Source organism: Dermacentor silvarum, chromosome 7 (genome assembly GCF_013339745.2).
Source record: "Dermacentor silvarum isolate Dsil-2018 chromosome 7, BIME_Dsil_1.4, whole genome shotgun sequence".
NCBI lineage: Eukaryota > Metazoa > Arthropoda > Arachnida > Ixodida > Ixodidae > Dermacentor > Dermacentor silvarum.
In genome coordinates this window covers 25,709,956-25,726,017 of record NC_051160.1, presented here as the reverse complement: position 1 = coordinate 25,726,017, position 16,062 = coordinate 25,709,956, and the positions used below count along the sequence as shown (strand labels likewise).

General features: G+C 46.5%; 1 protein-coding gene across 1 annotated transcript in view; it reads left to right on the top strand.

The window, feature by feature from the left end:
* Nucleotides 1–16,062, top strand: part of LOC125947289 (uncharacterized) — a 28,042-nt gene that overhangs the window by 3,977 nt on the left and 8,003 nt on the right. The gene's annotated exons all lie outside the window — the stretch shown is intronic.

The following is a 16,062-nucleotide window of genomic DNA, read 5'->3' as shown; positions in this document are numbered from 1 at the left end:
ATTTATCGTTGGGTGAATAGCGCGACATTCGAATAAAGCTTGGACGATTGATGGCTTCAATCCCATTTCTACAGGCTACACACAAATGGCCAAGCCATCGAATTTTTTTTCGGGATCCTTGGTCTCGGAATACCTGACCTCAATACGTTTTCTTTTTTTGTTTTTTGCGTTCAATTTCATTTACCATTTTTTTTTCTGGCCTTGCGTAGCACCGAGTGTACGATCGCAGCGGTGTCCTAAACATTAGCGAAGGACGAGACAAAAAATTGCAATTTCGCCCGGAAGAGCGACCACTATCGCAATGGTACTTTCTCTAGAATGATCTTACATTTATACACAGTGTTCGTTTGTTGTTTTCAAAATTAACTCTAGTTCTCGACAGTCAAGCATATCAAAAATGCCAGCGTATGAGTTGTCCCGCCTTCTGCTGTACGGTAGAGACACCATTCCGGCGGAGGCATTATTCCTGTAGCAGAGGATGCGGAGTTGAATATCGTCAAGTACTGTTTCAAAAGAGGATCATTTCGAGTGTACATTTACTAGGTGTTATTCGAGTCACCATTATAATGTAAACTGCAACAGATTATTTTCACAATCTTTATACCCTTTCTCCCGCAAGCGCGACCAGCGGCTTCCGCGCATGAAAGGTAATCGCAAGATTTCAGATCTTTACGAAACTTTCGAGAGCACATACAGGAACACTACCGTTGCCTTGAGCGAGGCAACCTGATCCTGCCGAGCGAGCGGACTCTGCAAACAGCAAAACGGTGTGATTGTCCCAGTGTGCTGCAAAGCCCAGTTTTATGTCATTTGTTAACCGGAAAATATTGAATTGTGTGGCGTGCCACTTAAACACCAACTGCAATGAAATTTTAGACCGCGTAAAAAGCCTATAGTTTAAGATTGGGTAAATGCAGATGAATCTCCGTGAAGGTTTGACGTCGAAATACGAGCGGTAGCTTCAAGCAAAGATCTCAAAAATAACCGCCTTGCATACCGAAACTTAGCAAGGCGCCGCCATTACTGTCCTCCGGAAGTGACGCATGAGCGCGCAGGTCCTTGGCCAGACGACCGAGATAAGGTGGCGCCCGCGCGGCTGCCCGCAGCACGCCGAAAAAGGTCGCAGTTTCCCCCGAAAGACGAAGCATCGATTGCGATAGCAAATTAGTGGAGCGGTACACAAAGTAAGGATCGTAGTTTTGCCGGCCGTATGAACTTGTAAACACGAACACACGAAGCAAATTAGCAAGCAAGATGTCACGCGCACCCAACCGAAGATGAACGCATCTCACTCGATGACCGAAAAATACTGGAGTGTCAGCGCAACAGCAGCAGCGAGCGAATTAAGCTTCGTGCCGGCGCTCGCATCAACGCGATTGTCGGCGTAGTGTGGTGCCGTATGAAAAAAAAAAAAAAAAATTCGTCGGCCCTTCCACTCCGTCGAGATGGTTAACCAGTGGAGCTGCAACATGCTGCCCCGGTGTTTATCACTGGGTTATTAATTCCCAAGGTTCGTTAAAGTGTTTCTCAATTATGAGCTTACACACATGTTAGGCTGCAACAGAGAGAATGACGTCACTGACGGTATCTGCCCGCAGTCCGCCGTTGTCATTTGCGCTCGATGTCTCGAATTTGCTCGGCGGCGTGGTTAGTGTAGCATTCGGCCGCCATTGCCGCTTGCGATTCTTCACATATAAATTGCTTGAAAAATTACATCTGTCATTTCCGTAACGCAATGAATGGCTCACCCCCTCGCAAACGCGGCCTGCCCATTACGACGACAGAAGTGAAGTTCTACGCTGGAATGATTAGCAGCAATGCAGCCAGCTGTGGAAGAAGACGAGAACAAACAACGCGGGAGTAGTGGCACGAGCGCATGCCGAGCGCGAGCACGAGCCAGCAACAGAAGACAAGACAACGCTCGAGCCATTGCTGATGAAGATAGCTTTCTGTGGACAGGCGATTTCGCCTAGGCTTATGAAGCTTCGCTTAGAAAAGTATGATTTCAAAACGTATGCAGTCCATGTATGTAGCCTAAACAGCTTCGCCGGTAATTCGGCCTCATATGAATGTTGCGGCTCCACTAATTTTTTCGGTTCCCCAATCAAAAATTGCACAAAGATATTTGTTTATCTTACGTAACTACTTTACTTGAGGTGAGGCAATTTAGTTATAGTAATATAGGATACATTCATTTTTTATTGCGATAGCAATTATATGGACACTTCATGCGGATTTCTGCTGTCGGCGTCGCAGTCACCGTGAGGTTTCGTATAAAGTCCAAGGGCGATAAAATCATCGCCGCGCACCGTAAGTGCGAGTGAAAGCGCGAGGCGGAGAGGGAACGGACGGCGGAGAACAAACGTCACTTCCGTCGCGCGACAAGCCTTGGGGGTATGGAGGAAGGGAGGGAGGGAGGGGGCGATGCTGTGCTGCGGTACCAAATGCGGATCTTGCAACCGAAAGCAAGGGGAACTGGTAACTGAAATCTCTACTCAGCCAACAAATGCTTTCTTGCACTTTGCGCCAGTGCGGGTATCTTGAAAGCGATCTCCACACGGCTCTTACCTTTGTATGCGCTGTGCTTTCGCCGCTCAGTTTCCGTTAAAGCGATAGACCACCCCGCAAGAACCTTCGCTCGCTGCGGCGGCCGCGCTTCCTCAGGCCACCGCTTTGACAGTGGTTGTCTGCGGTCATCGAGTGTGATCTATCCATGTTTGCTTGTGCGCGCTGACACCACGCTTGTTAATTGAGATAGTAAGCGAATGTGTCAAGTTTATGCGGCCGATAAAATTACTATCCCTACTCCGTTTAATTCTCTACTGATTTGCTATCGCAACTGATGCTTCGCCTTTTGGGCGAAACTGCGACATTTTTGTGTAGGTGACAGTGTTTTGATTATAAGCTTCTTTTAATTTGTAAGCATCCTTTTGCGAGTACCCCAGTTCCCTCACGCGAAAAGTTTAATGCCTCGTACCTGCAGAAAAATGCGTAATTTGCAGACATTTAATCGTTGTAATATAGTAAATGTTTATGATTGGTAGCTTTATAAGCGAATAGGAACAATTTAAACCAATAAACAATGTTTGTCAGCGAGAATAACTGTAGGAATACAAAGGGCTCTACAGAAAATACAAAAGGAAGCTTATAGTAGAGGTAGGCCAACTGAAATGTTGATGTGGGCCAACTAAAAATTTGGGGGTGGGCTAACTGAAGTTTGGGGGTGGGCTAACTTGAAAATTGGGGTGGCCCAATTTAAATTTAGAAATAGGCCAACTTTAAATCTGGGGGTGTGCAAGCGTAAATTTGGGGATGGGCGATATTGAACTTAGGGATGGGCCAACTTGAAATTAGGGGGTGAGACAACTTAAGTTAGCTGGTCGGCCAGCTTGAAATTTGAGTGTGGGCCAACTAAATTTGAGGGGGGTCCAACTGAAATTTGAAGGTGGCCCACCCCCAAATTTCAGTTAGCCCACACCTAATTTTGGAGTTGGTCAATCTCGGATTTCAGTTGACCTACCCTATACTATAAGCTTCCCCATGCGTTTTCTGCAGAGTACTATGACATGTAACCTATGGGTATTCTCTCTGATAATTGTTTTTGGTTTAATTTGTTTCTAATCGCTTATAAAAATGCCAATCATCTACATTTACACCATTAAAAGAAATAAATATCCTAAATTCGTGAACTATGCATTTTTGCGGAGATACAAGGCATTACACTTTTCGCGTGATGGAGCTGGACTACGCGCCAAGGAATGCTGACGCTTTGATAAACTTGAAATTTAAAGCGCATCCATCGCTACTTACTAATACCCAGTAGTACCTAATGCTTGGTACATCAGTGCCCTTGTGCTTAAATCCTATTAGAAGCAGACACATTGCCGTACGTACAATCAGACCTATTTGAGCACAAATCGACGACGCTGGAAGCTAGCGGTGAAATCCCAGTCCAACCACACGCAGCTAGCGACGCGCCATTCAGTATTTAAGGCGTAATCGAGACACGTGTAATGTAGTACATCATGTACTTGCACCTCCCAGTGGTTCCCAACTGGAGAAAACGCGCACCATACAGGCGGCCGTGAGCAAGGAGGAAGGTGTACTCACAGGTGAAATGTTATTCCCGGCGTCTCTTTAAGCGGACATGTGTAGAGCCGAACGCAACGCATGGTTTCACCATGGCCTACAGAGGTGCTGCAATGTTCTAGAAAAATATGCCGCTATCATTAAATACAATTACAACAGCAGCGCGGTCGCACGCATGTCTTGGTCGGCTGCGACGAGTAACCACTGCGACGCGGGGCTTTTTGGCCCGAGCAAAATGGCGGCGCCCAGCCTCACTTTCGGTTAGCCACCTCCACTCCAGAAGTTTTAGTATATAACTTCCTTGGACTCACGATGGACTGATAACCAATGAGAGCGCGCGCCGTCTGCTTAGGTCCTGTCTAAAGACATTAAGAATGCTATGCAATTACCAGCCCTGCAGCTTAGCCAGGATCGCTTTAGTGGTTTATACTACTCAATTATAACGAAGTTGTCTCAAAGTGAGATTTGGTTGCAGTTGGCCAGTTGTAGTGCAGTCACAGACTAACCCCGTGGCTGGTTTGTTACATTTTACTCGAATGTGCCCCTGTTCGCACTCGCGGTCCACTTCCGCAGGATTTGAACTGCCTCTCGGACTGGAACATCCGTCATCTCTCGCGCTACCAGGGGTTCATGGAGATACTGCGTGTGCTCACATACATTGGCATAATGTTGCTGGCCATTTCGATGCAATTCATTTACAACGATGTCGAGGCCACGTGGCGCACACTTTTGCTCCACTTCCGAGATCTCTAGACGACGCAGTTTGAAGCAATCCACGTGGCCATAAAAGAATACCACGCGGAAGGACATCCACCGACTCGCGAGGAGTGGACGGCGAACTACGTCATCAGCAAAGCGCTGCTGCAGTGGATCGTGCAAGTCCTGTCATCGGACGGGCGTTGACTCGACGGTGCTTGGTACGCATTTACAAAAATTAAAAATTAGAATTCGGGTATAGCGCATCTACGCATCTACGATTACTATCCAAGTATGCGAAGAGCATTCTTCTAAATAAAAATGAGTTTATTGCTCACTGAGTGGGCGTCTTTTTTTGTTCCAGGCCCAATTTATACGCTTTGTACACTTTGCACATCATGTACACCTAATTAGTTGGTTCGCATAAGTTGTGCACTGGTTCTCGACGCAGGAACTAGGGCAGAACGAGGCAGCACAGGAGGTTCCGCTGATTTATAGAGCACGTGACCAACTAATTCACCAACGTAGGCGCGCCGAAGGCGGAGCTCGATTTCCAAGAAGTGTGTACCAGAGCGAGCCCGGTTCCGAGAACCAGATTCTACTACCTACGCCCTTAGGGCGGAGAGAGCCAGAGCGAGCGCAATGTACGTCACTGCTGACGTCAATGCGCACCTGCTCAGTGCTTATGCGGCACAATTCTGCGAACCGGAGGGACAAAGTGTCGGAACTACTCAATCGTCCTCTTGTTATCCTTGTTCGATACGATGTCTTATTATCCCAAATTATTCTGCTTAAAAAGCAGAGAAATTATCGTTAGCATTATCGAAGCTAGCATGGCTCTTGATAACACCTGTGCGCTGATATTCATGAGCAAGAGCTTTCTGGTTACTTCGCGAAAGTGGTTAGATAGCAGGAAAGAAAGTGGGCCTGACAATGCCAAGGAAGCTGTTCGCATTAAAAGAGAACATGGGTTTGAAGCCCTTCTTTTATTAGCCATATTTGATGAAAGTTGAAGGGCGTGTTAAGATTATTCTTCTTATTCTAAAGAATGCAATTATTGTCATTTAAAAAGTACTTTCCGGCCTTGATCGCCAGGCTCAACCCACCTGTAGCTCCAACACACCGCCACCACCACCACCCCAGTATTTTGAGAAAATGAAGAAAACAAAGAAATGTCACATCCAATCAAGAACAATCACATTCCCACACACAACTTCAGTAATCTTCAGGAACATAAACCGAGACAAATGTTGTTTGTGAAAGCTCTTTTTTCCAGAACTTGAATTTTGTTGATTTTTCCGGCCTGGTGATCCTGGTTTCCTCTTCATAAAATCCTAAAAAAATACTGGGGTTCCTTATGCTCGAACTGAGAGGACTTCAAGTCGAAAGCACGAGCGCGGATAACTTAATGACACGACGAGAACTTTTTGGCAGGGTCATCTTCATTCCGAACCCACATTTTGCAAAGTAAATTTTGCAACTCATCCTTATTTAACCAAACTCGGGCCGTGACTCCGCACTTGTTTTTGCTGAGTCATCGTCACTCTGAAACCATATTATGCACGCATTTTTGCAAGTCAGCCTTTATTCACCAAACTCGAACCATGAGTCAGCCCTTCTTTGCTAAGTCATCATGACTCTGTAACAACGATTTACAGTCATTTTGCAAGTCATCACGTTTCTTTAGAAGTAACCCTTCCTATCATTCACTCTCACTTGGACCCTCGAATCTCACAAACATTTTTTGCAAGTCACTCCCCACTTCATAACCCATCGATTCACTCTTAATTCACGCTTGATTCACCCTATCTTTGATTGTTTCACATTTATTCACTCTACAATCTAGGTTTTACATCCATAACACTTGGTTTGCTCTATTACTTCAAATTCCAATTGTCATCACTCTTGACTCAGCCTATCGCCACTTGATTCACCTTCATTCACTCTTAATTCACTCTCATTTACTCATTATCTTAGCTCTCTCTATCTAATCATTACCTTTCGTTTGACTCCTATCACCCGCCAACTGAACCCCTTTAATTCACCATAAATTCACCTCATTTACCTCTCTGCATACCCATTTTATTGTTATCATTACCATCAGAGCAATATTTGCACCTATTGCGTACTATAATTAATTCTCGGTTCTTGCCCACTTTTCGGGGTTTTCGACCCATTTTTCCGCTTTGTCATGCTAATTATCATGATTATTTATTTACTATTATTAGCATTTATTGATATATATATATATATATATATATATACATTATATTCAATTATATATCATTATATATAACGTAAAATTATATATCAATCGATGAGAAATGTGTATATATATATATATATATATATATATATATATATATATATATATACACACATGTCTCATCGATTGATATATAATGTTACGGGGTTTGAATTACGTTACGGAGTTAGGGATTTTTGGTACATTTTTTTTCGATTTTCGGAACCAATTCTTCAAGGTCACCTCAAAATGGCTTTCGTCTTAAAAGTTGCTGTGGTTTATAAGATATCCATCGGGTGTAACACTTATTTTTGTGTGCAGCTCTCCCTGGCCATGAGATTCCTGAAACCAGATGAGGCATCTACGAAGCGAGACGCTGCGGTGCTTTTGGGGCTACCTTCCCACAATTATTTTTTTTTTTTCAAATCCTAATGCATGGTACAGAAAGAAAACACGAAGAAAGAGGTTTAACTCTCGTTGTAAACCTAGTTATCACGAGCTAAAGGCCTGTTTTGCTTGGTTTATCCAAGACCATAAATAAAGTGCATAGTCTTAATGCCCGCTTCCGCGCTTGGTAAGCTTCTCTATAACGTGCTAATCCGGCCTCCCTTTGCTCCGGTGTTTCAGCAGCCAACTTTGCCTTTGTTTGAGCTTTCGCAGCCTGTCGTCTAGCTATATCTGCTGGATGATCGGATTCAGCATGCTGAAGCACACGCACAGGTAGCCCAGCCGACGGGCCATTCGCGGTGAGACTGATCGACAAAGCGCCGAGTCACGTGGTACTTGCCTAGTCACGTGGTACTGCAGCGGCGGGGCTCCGAGCGCAGCTGTGCCGCCTCTCCGCAGCGGATCACGTGATCACAGCCGCCGGAGTGCGTCCGAGGAAGGGGTGACGCCACGTCACCCCTTCCACGGACGCACTCCGGCGGCTCAAGGTCATTTCGAGGCGATAAATGATCATGACCTTGCGAGATATGGCGTAGTACAGCTTTCGCTCTAAATCTTGGTTCCGACACCGTCCAAAATGTACACTAATATGCGAATGACGATATTCATTAAAAGATTTTTACCTTAAGTTGCTCTCGATACCCTTCTTTAATATTTCCATACCTTCGACAAATTCCCCCGAAATTTTTTTAAAAAATTTGACTACATTGACGTAGAAAAAAATGCTTGCTCTCCCGTAATCGAGAGTAGAAGTAAGCATGAAATGGCTACCCTATGGCGTCATTTTCTACCTGTGGTGCCACCGCCTTCAACCACTTTTCTTCTTCCAACAGTAAACCGTGCTCAGCGTCTGTCGCTACTTTTTTTTTTTTCTTGCTGCGGACCGCTCATGACTCACGGACCGCTGGCGTTCAAAAGAGAACAGGCAACCCTGTTTCAGCACCAAAAGATCTATGGTGCCCTCTATCTGCCTTTGGAACGTCGCTATTGCAAGTGGCAAATAAAACTTCAGCGTACTCGAAGTTACAGCTTAAACGATATTGGGAACAAACTTTAGCAAGAAATCGGAAGCAATATTTTTTGCAACTTGTTTGGGAAGTAACTAGCGGAAGCTCTCGTTTGAGTGCCCGGATATTCTCCTGTGAGTGCCCATATAACGGCCCTGGCTTTTGGCTCAAGATCACTTGAAGGTCTCCGACAACGGGGGCTAAAAGCATTTCAGGCTTAAAAGGCAACTGTGTTCCTGCACGCCTAAGGATGCGTAAAAATACATAAATGGCGTCATCCATTTAGAAAACAGTGCTCTCTAATGCTATACTGGAGACCATTCTATAGTGCGCTTTCTGCAGTACTGTGTAAATTTGTTTCCGCTCAAAGATATTAACCCAGAGATTTAAGAAAACTGCGTTCCTGCATGATTAACAATGCGCAGTAATAAATAGTTGGCTGTGGTTCAACAAGGAATGTCAACCGCAGCCAACACTTCGAGGAGACTTTTCAACAACGGAACAATTGCTTTGCTTAGCAGCGCATTTGTAGCTCCGCTCGTGCTCCGGACCCTCAATGTGTGTGGAGGAGAAGAATAAGCTGGTTCTGAGAGCAGGGTGAGGGAAATCAGTATTTAATAAAATATACTGGTTGTCCGTTATCACCAAGACGACTTGAAGGCGAAAGCCCAAGTGCGAATGCATTATTGGCCAGTTTAATTAGCCACGTTAACTAGCCACTTCAATCGCCGAGTCATCCACTTTTATAACTTTGTCATATCTCTTAATTTGCTTTTATTCCAGTTCGCTTTGATTCCTCTTCACTCACTTCTCATCCTTCTTAATTCGCTTTGATTCTTCTTAATTTGCTTCGTACTCTTTCTTAACTCACTTTGACTTCTCTTAATTTGTTTTGGACATCGGCTTTATTCGCTTAGTAATCCACTTAAATCACACTGATTCATCTTATTTGAGTTTGATTCCTCTTAAATCGCTTTGTCCTCCCAAAGTCGATTTGATTCTTCTTAATTTGCTTCGATACTCTGAATTCAATTTGATTCCTCTTAATTCGCTTTGTCATCCACTTTTGCCTTATCATGCTTTGGCTCCCTTTAACTGCCTTTAACTTACTGGAGAGCTCACTAATCTTTTTTTTTTTATACGATACCTGATGACTGCCTGTTTTCGCTCAAGGACGTTGAAGGTCGACTGAACGATGTGACATATAAGGCTTTCGCCTTAATGATAAAAAAATAAGGTAGCAACCAACCTTGGTGACTATTTCATGCGAAGAATTTCTGAAAGGTATAGACGACGCAAATGTGTGCAAGAGTGGCGACAATGGTTATGACGACGATAATGTGACGGCTACAGGACGATCATGGCGTGTCGGAGCTATATAGTGACGACGAAGGTGTGTAGACGTTGGTGTGACGACGGTGGCTAGACGACCATGGTATGAGGACGATGTTTTGACGAAGAATGCACGATATGACAGAGTGAGGATGACGGTGCGTTGACAAGCGAAACCAATGCTAGAGCGATGTCATTGGGGATGACGATGTTAAAACGATCACGTTGGCATGGCGACAAGCGAATGACGAAAGTTGAATCACGACGACGACTTGACGACAAAGGTAAGATGACAACGGGCTGACGGCAATGCAATCGCCACGATAAAATGACGATTGAACGACCCCGATGGCATGACGACGACTTTCTGAGGACGACGGTATGACGAGTAGGGCTCAAAGACAGCGCGATGACGATATGACCACGCCATGACAGCGACAGAGCGAAAACGGCGGAAAGATGTCGATGACATGGTAACGGAGTAATTATCACTAGGACAAGAAGGCAGTGAAGTGACGAGGACAGCGCGACGACTGCTCGTTGGTGTTGGGAGATCACTGTGCGCTCACGTGCATCACCTAGCGGCCCGGGCCGCCTTAATTCGCCCTAAATTCGGTGTTTTTTTTGCGCAGTGTCCGGTGGCTTTTCGAGCTGGCCTATCTCCGGAATAGGCCCAGTTTACTGCCAAGCCTGGGGCTCTTGGTCATATTTTGCTCTTGCGCCATAAAACCACCTCGGCAAAATGGGGGAGTCCTATCGCGGGACCTTGCTATGACTTTGGCTCCGACAAGGAAAAAAAAAAAAAAGATTCGGTTTTAAAATAAAACGTGGTTTCGTGTTCAAGTACGAACTTGCAGATAAGTGAAAGTTTTAACAACGAAGCTGTTTAAGCCAGCCGTAATTTGTTGTGCGTAGCAAGAAACTACCAAGAAAGAAAAGAAACTTCCTTGTCGAGGCGGGATTAGAGCCCGCTTACCCCCGGTTCCAAAGCGAGCGTCGTAACCACTAAGCTAAATAGCCACGCCTGCAGAGCATGCATTTATGCGAACCATATGATTGCGTTCGAGCGCCGTCGTCTTCGTCCACAGCTGGCGCTTTCGCACGCTCGTGCTCTGGGAGGTGAAGAGGTTTTGCGCGCTATATGAGAGCGAGAGAGAGACGCTTCACGGAGCAGGTCTCCTGGAACGCGGTGTCGGCATTGGAACGCGGTGTCGGTGCTGCAAGCTACGTTATGCAACGCGCAGTGACGGCCGTAAGTCCAAGACGCGCGAAAAGAAATCATCATCATGAGTATAATAAGATGAAAATTTCGCGCGCACTTCCGGAAAATGCTGAGCTACGCTCGCCCATGCAGCTTCGCTGTTTCAAGCGTTGCGTGGCCAAGTGCAAGGTTAAGCGTTTTTTCTGTTGGTTCTTTCAATAAGGAAAATTCCGGCAGAACAGCTTCCACATCATCATCATCCTTTATTGCGATATCACTTATATGGACACTCCAGGCGAATTTCTGCAGTCATCCTTTGCATTGTCGTCGTCGTCGCCGTGTTGCTCCGAATAAAGTCCAAGTACGCTAGCGTCGCGTCCACACGCCGTATGCTGTGGGTGCGAGTGAAAGCATGCAAGGTTGAGCCGGGAAGAATAGTGGCTCGATCACGCGCGCGCAAGCGCGCCATCTTCCATTGGGCTCAAGGCAGCAGGGAGCGTTCTACTCCGGCGGCGGCTGCATGCCTTTGACGCGGCTGAGTGTGGCTTCGCGGAGCCTATCTTAAATGCGATCTGCGATGGGTACAGAGTCTAGGTTACCGAGGGCTGATGGCTTCGTGTGCGCTGTGTTCTCGGCGCTCGCTTCGCGTTGAATCGTGAGGCAGCACGAAGGTCGATTCGCTCGCTGCTGCAGATGCTTTTCCTCACGCCGCCGTTTTGACAGCAAGTGTCCGCGGTCATCGAGTGAGATGTGTTTATGTTTGCGTGTGCTTGCGTGACACCATGCTTGGTAATTTAGTTAGTAAGCGCATGTTTACAAGTTTGTGTAGCCGGTAAAACTACTTTTCTTACTTCGTATAGCCGTCTAATAATTTTCTATCGCAATCGATGCTTCGCGCTTCGGTGGAAACGGCGTCATCGTTAGGCCTCTCCCAGCGATCTCCACTTGCCTGAAAATTCCTAATTTCATCGTCCCAGCTAATTCTCTGCCGTCTTCTCATATAGAGGGCGCCTATTCGGGCCATGATTAGAGGCTGGCACGTAGTTGTTGGGATTTCGGGTAATAGATCTCATGGAACAGCGCAAAGCGGAAGCGCTAAACGACGAGAGAAAAATCAGTGGAAATCTGTCGGCATTGTGAAGTTTATTTAAGGAAATTTATTGTCGTTTAGGGCATGTCTAAATGCGCTAGTTCTTTAAAGGAACCAGCGTGGAAGACGAGACAGGGTGAGGGGCAAACAAACACACAGAGCGCGGTGTCGCTCAGCCTGCCTTTTTTTCGCGATGTTTTGTTCAAAGGTGCTGCCTCACCATCTTTCTAGAATTAGACCATAGGGCAGAACAATTAGGTGCCAAAGAGGCCAATACATCATAAGCAGCAGCAGCAGCAGCAGCAGCAGCAGAAGGGCTGCAGAAGATATATAGCGCCAACCTTTCCTTTTCTCATAACGAACCACTTAGTAGTAGCAGCGTTCATCATAACAACGGTATCACTGGGCGAAAGCAACCTTTTTACGGTTTGACATCGTAGAACAAGTAAACAGAACACACGAGTAATTAAGTGGTGCACCATGGTTCACATGCAACAGAAGCAGTGAAGGCAAGAAAAAAAAAATACTCATTACACATATCAGGGAGAATAAGGTGCTTCGCAACATTTTGGAATTCAATAAACAATATGTCCTCATTCTAAAGGGCTGATTTTATAGAGTATTTGTCTAAGGTGTCTGCTTGGACAACCATATATTTTTCACGATGTGACAGTAGTAGTAGTAGTAGAAAACTTTATTTTATGTTTTAAGAACGAAGTCCCAGAGGGTGGAGCCCTCAGTCCAGGGCCCCATTTGCTGCTGCTATCCGGCTGGCCCGGTCGATCAGGCATCGCTGGTCGTCGAAGGCTGTGCTGGAAAGAGCGGCTTCCCACTGGGATGGGGAGGGGTTGGGTATTCTAGGTAAGCCGGGTGGTTTGGAGCATTCCCACGTAGAATGGTAGAGGTTTGGGTGACCACCACAGAAAGGACATTTGTCGGGGTACTGGCTAGGGTAAAAAGTGTGGCGGAGAGCAAGGCTGGGGAACGTATTAGTTTGGAGCTGACGCCAAGCGGCTGCATCTGCACGGTTTAGCTTCACGTGTGGTGGGGGGAATATTCTACGGGATAGTCTGTGGTGTTGTAGTATATGCGTGTATGTAAGCGGTATCGTTTCCACCTTGTCTGGGTTGGACTGGTCTTCCACCGGTGCCTGGAGGGTTAGGCCTCGGGCTGCCGCATGAACGCGCTCATTGCCAGGGAGAGACGCATGCCCAGGTGTCCAGACTAGGTGAACTAGTGGAATGTTTTGCTTCTTGTGTAGAATTTCATGAGCGATCGGTGAAATCCGTCCTTGTGCGTAGTTCGACATGCTTGCTGCGAATCTGTAAGAATATGTATGATCTTATCTGGGGGTTGAGCGCTGATGGCGAGGGCTATGGCACATTCTTCGGCTTCCGTGCAGTTGTCAGTGCGTATTGTGGCTGATAATAGTGCTTCGCCCCTCCAGTCGGCCACCGCTACCACTTTGGCTGTAATGTCAGGGTAGCACGCGGCGTCTGTATAGAAGGTGTCGAGGTCGTTGCAGTATGCTCGGTGCAGTGCCATTGCACGCGCAGTGCGCCTGCCTTTATGTGTTCGGGGTGCATATTCCGAGGTATGGGGCCACTGTAATGTTTTCTTTGATGTTGGGGCGATTGAGAGGGGCTCTCGTGGGGAAAACTCTGATGTTGGGTAACGTAATTGTCTGAGTACGTGCCTTCCTGTCGATGTACGTTTAAGTCGTTCGATCTGCCCGACTTTCTGGGCTTCGATTAATTCGGCCGTGGTGTTATGTAGACCAAGCTGTAATAGTCTGGCTGTTGAGGTGTAGATAGGAAGGCCTGTCGCCGTTTTCACTGCTGTTCGTATGAGTGTGTCTAGCTGTTTGTTTGGTTTTGGGTGAGTCGGTGGTAAGGTGCGTGATAGGTAATGCGGCTTACGATTAAAGCGTGTATGATGCACATGACGTCGGATTCCTTTAGGCCGTGGCGGCGGTTCGTGACCCGCCGGATCATGTGCACTACTTGATTAATCTGTTCTTCAGTAGCGTCAGGGTATATGTCGCTTTCGCATTGGCTTGAACATGGAGTCCTAGTAAGCGCAATTGTTCACCTTATTTACAGGTTCACCCTCGATAGTCACCGTGATGTCAGGTGGTAGGTGATGTTTCCTTTGGAGTTTTTTACTATAAGCAGTTCTGACTTTTGAGCTGCGCACGTAAGTCCCCCTGCCCGGGCATATTTCTGGGTGACATCGGCTGCTGCTTGTAGTGCGTCCTGTATTTCACCGTCTGAGCCACTGGTGGTGATATCATCAGCATAAAACGCATGCCTAATTCCCGGTATGGCATCTAGTAGTGCAGGCAGTCTGCTCATAGCTATGTTAAATAGCACGGGGAAAAGCACTGACCCTTGTGGCGTGCCTTTTCCCGCAAGAGGGAAGAGTCCGAACGTATATTTCCGATGCCTATAGTCGCAGTGCGATCTTTAAGAAACGCCCGGACGTAATGTATAGTCGTCGGCCACACTTTGTTGCCGCTAGATTGGTGAGTATGAGGTCATGAGCTACGTTATCAAACGCGCCTTTCAGGTCTAACGCAAGGATGGCTTTGCTTTGTTGAGTGCTGATATGGTCGATTAGCTCTTCCTTAATTTTGCAGTAGTACGTCTTGAGTGGATAGCCCCGGTCGAAACCGAACATTGTGTGCGGCAATAAGGCTTGCTCTTCTAGGTACGGCTGAAGTCTTGCCAGGACGACGTTTTCAAATAACTTTCCTATGCATGATGTGAGCGAGATGGGTCTCAGTTGGTTTAGAGAGGGCTGCTTTCCTGGTTTTGGCATCATTGTAATATCGGCGTGCCGCCATTCTTGCGGCAGCGTGCCCTCTAGCCAGTGGTACTGAAATAATCTGTAAGTTCTTTTATCGATCTGTCGTCGAGGTTTTTTAAAAGCCGGTACTGTATTCCGTCTGCTCCCGGGGCGGTGTTGCGTACTATTCGATGCAGTGCCGCTCTAACTTCATGTGGTGTGATTTCTTTGTCTAATTCCGAAGGCTCCGCATGCGGATAATCTATGTAAGTTGGTTTGGGGCCTGTACCTATGTAAGTGTCTTTTAGCTGTTGTATTATGGCCGCATCAGTCCCAGGTGTCTGTCTCAAGATTTTTGAAGGGTTTTGCTGCTCGTTGCTTTGGATTGATTGGGGTCGATGAGATTTCTAAGCAGTACCCACGTTTGGCGGTGCCCAAGGTACCCTGCATTTGATTACATAGGTTCTTCCAATTGTTTCGCGTTAGCTCGGTTGCGTAACTTTCCGCCTGGGCTGTTAAGGCGGATATCCGCTGCCTGAGCTTGCGATTGTGCTTTTGCTTTTCCACCTTTTTTGCAGGCAATGTCGAGCCTCCCAAAGGTGTAATAGTGCCTGTCGACATCGGGATGTTCTGGTGACGTGTCGATGATTTTCGTTGTCGCACGGAAGTCTGTCTGAATTTGTCGGATCCATTCCTGCAGAGTTTCTGGTTTCAAGCTGCCTTCGTAGGTTTCGTTGGTGCTTTCTTGCTTGCGCCGCTGTCGGAACTTGTCCCAATCCGTCATTCGTATTTTACGTTCTTTAATTTTTGTTCGCGGTGTTATTAGATGCGTTTCTATTATATTGTGGTCACTACCGAGGGTCTCATCGAGGTTGTGCCATCCCTGGTACCTGATGTCTTTGATCAGTACCCACGTTTTGGCGGTGCCCAAGGTACCCACGTACCCAAGGTACCATCGTACCTTGTACCCAAGGTACCATCGTACCATCGTACCCAAGGTACTATCGTACCCAAGGGTACGATGTGACAACCTAATTTTTTCATGAAGTGGTTTCGTGATGTGACGCTGGCACTTCGATTGTAGTCGTACGTTAGCAATAGCAGATGTAGCCTTATTTCGGATAAGTTGAGGATCTTGGAACGTCATAGGGTAGCATGAGTCGCTAAT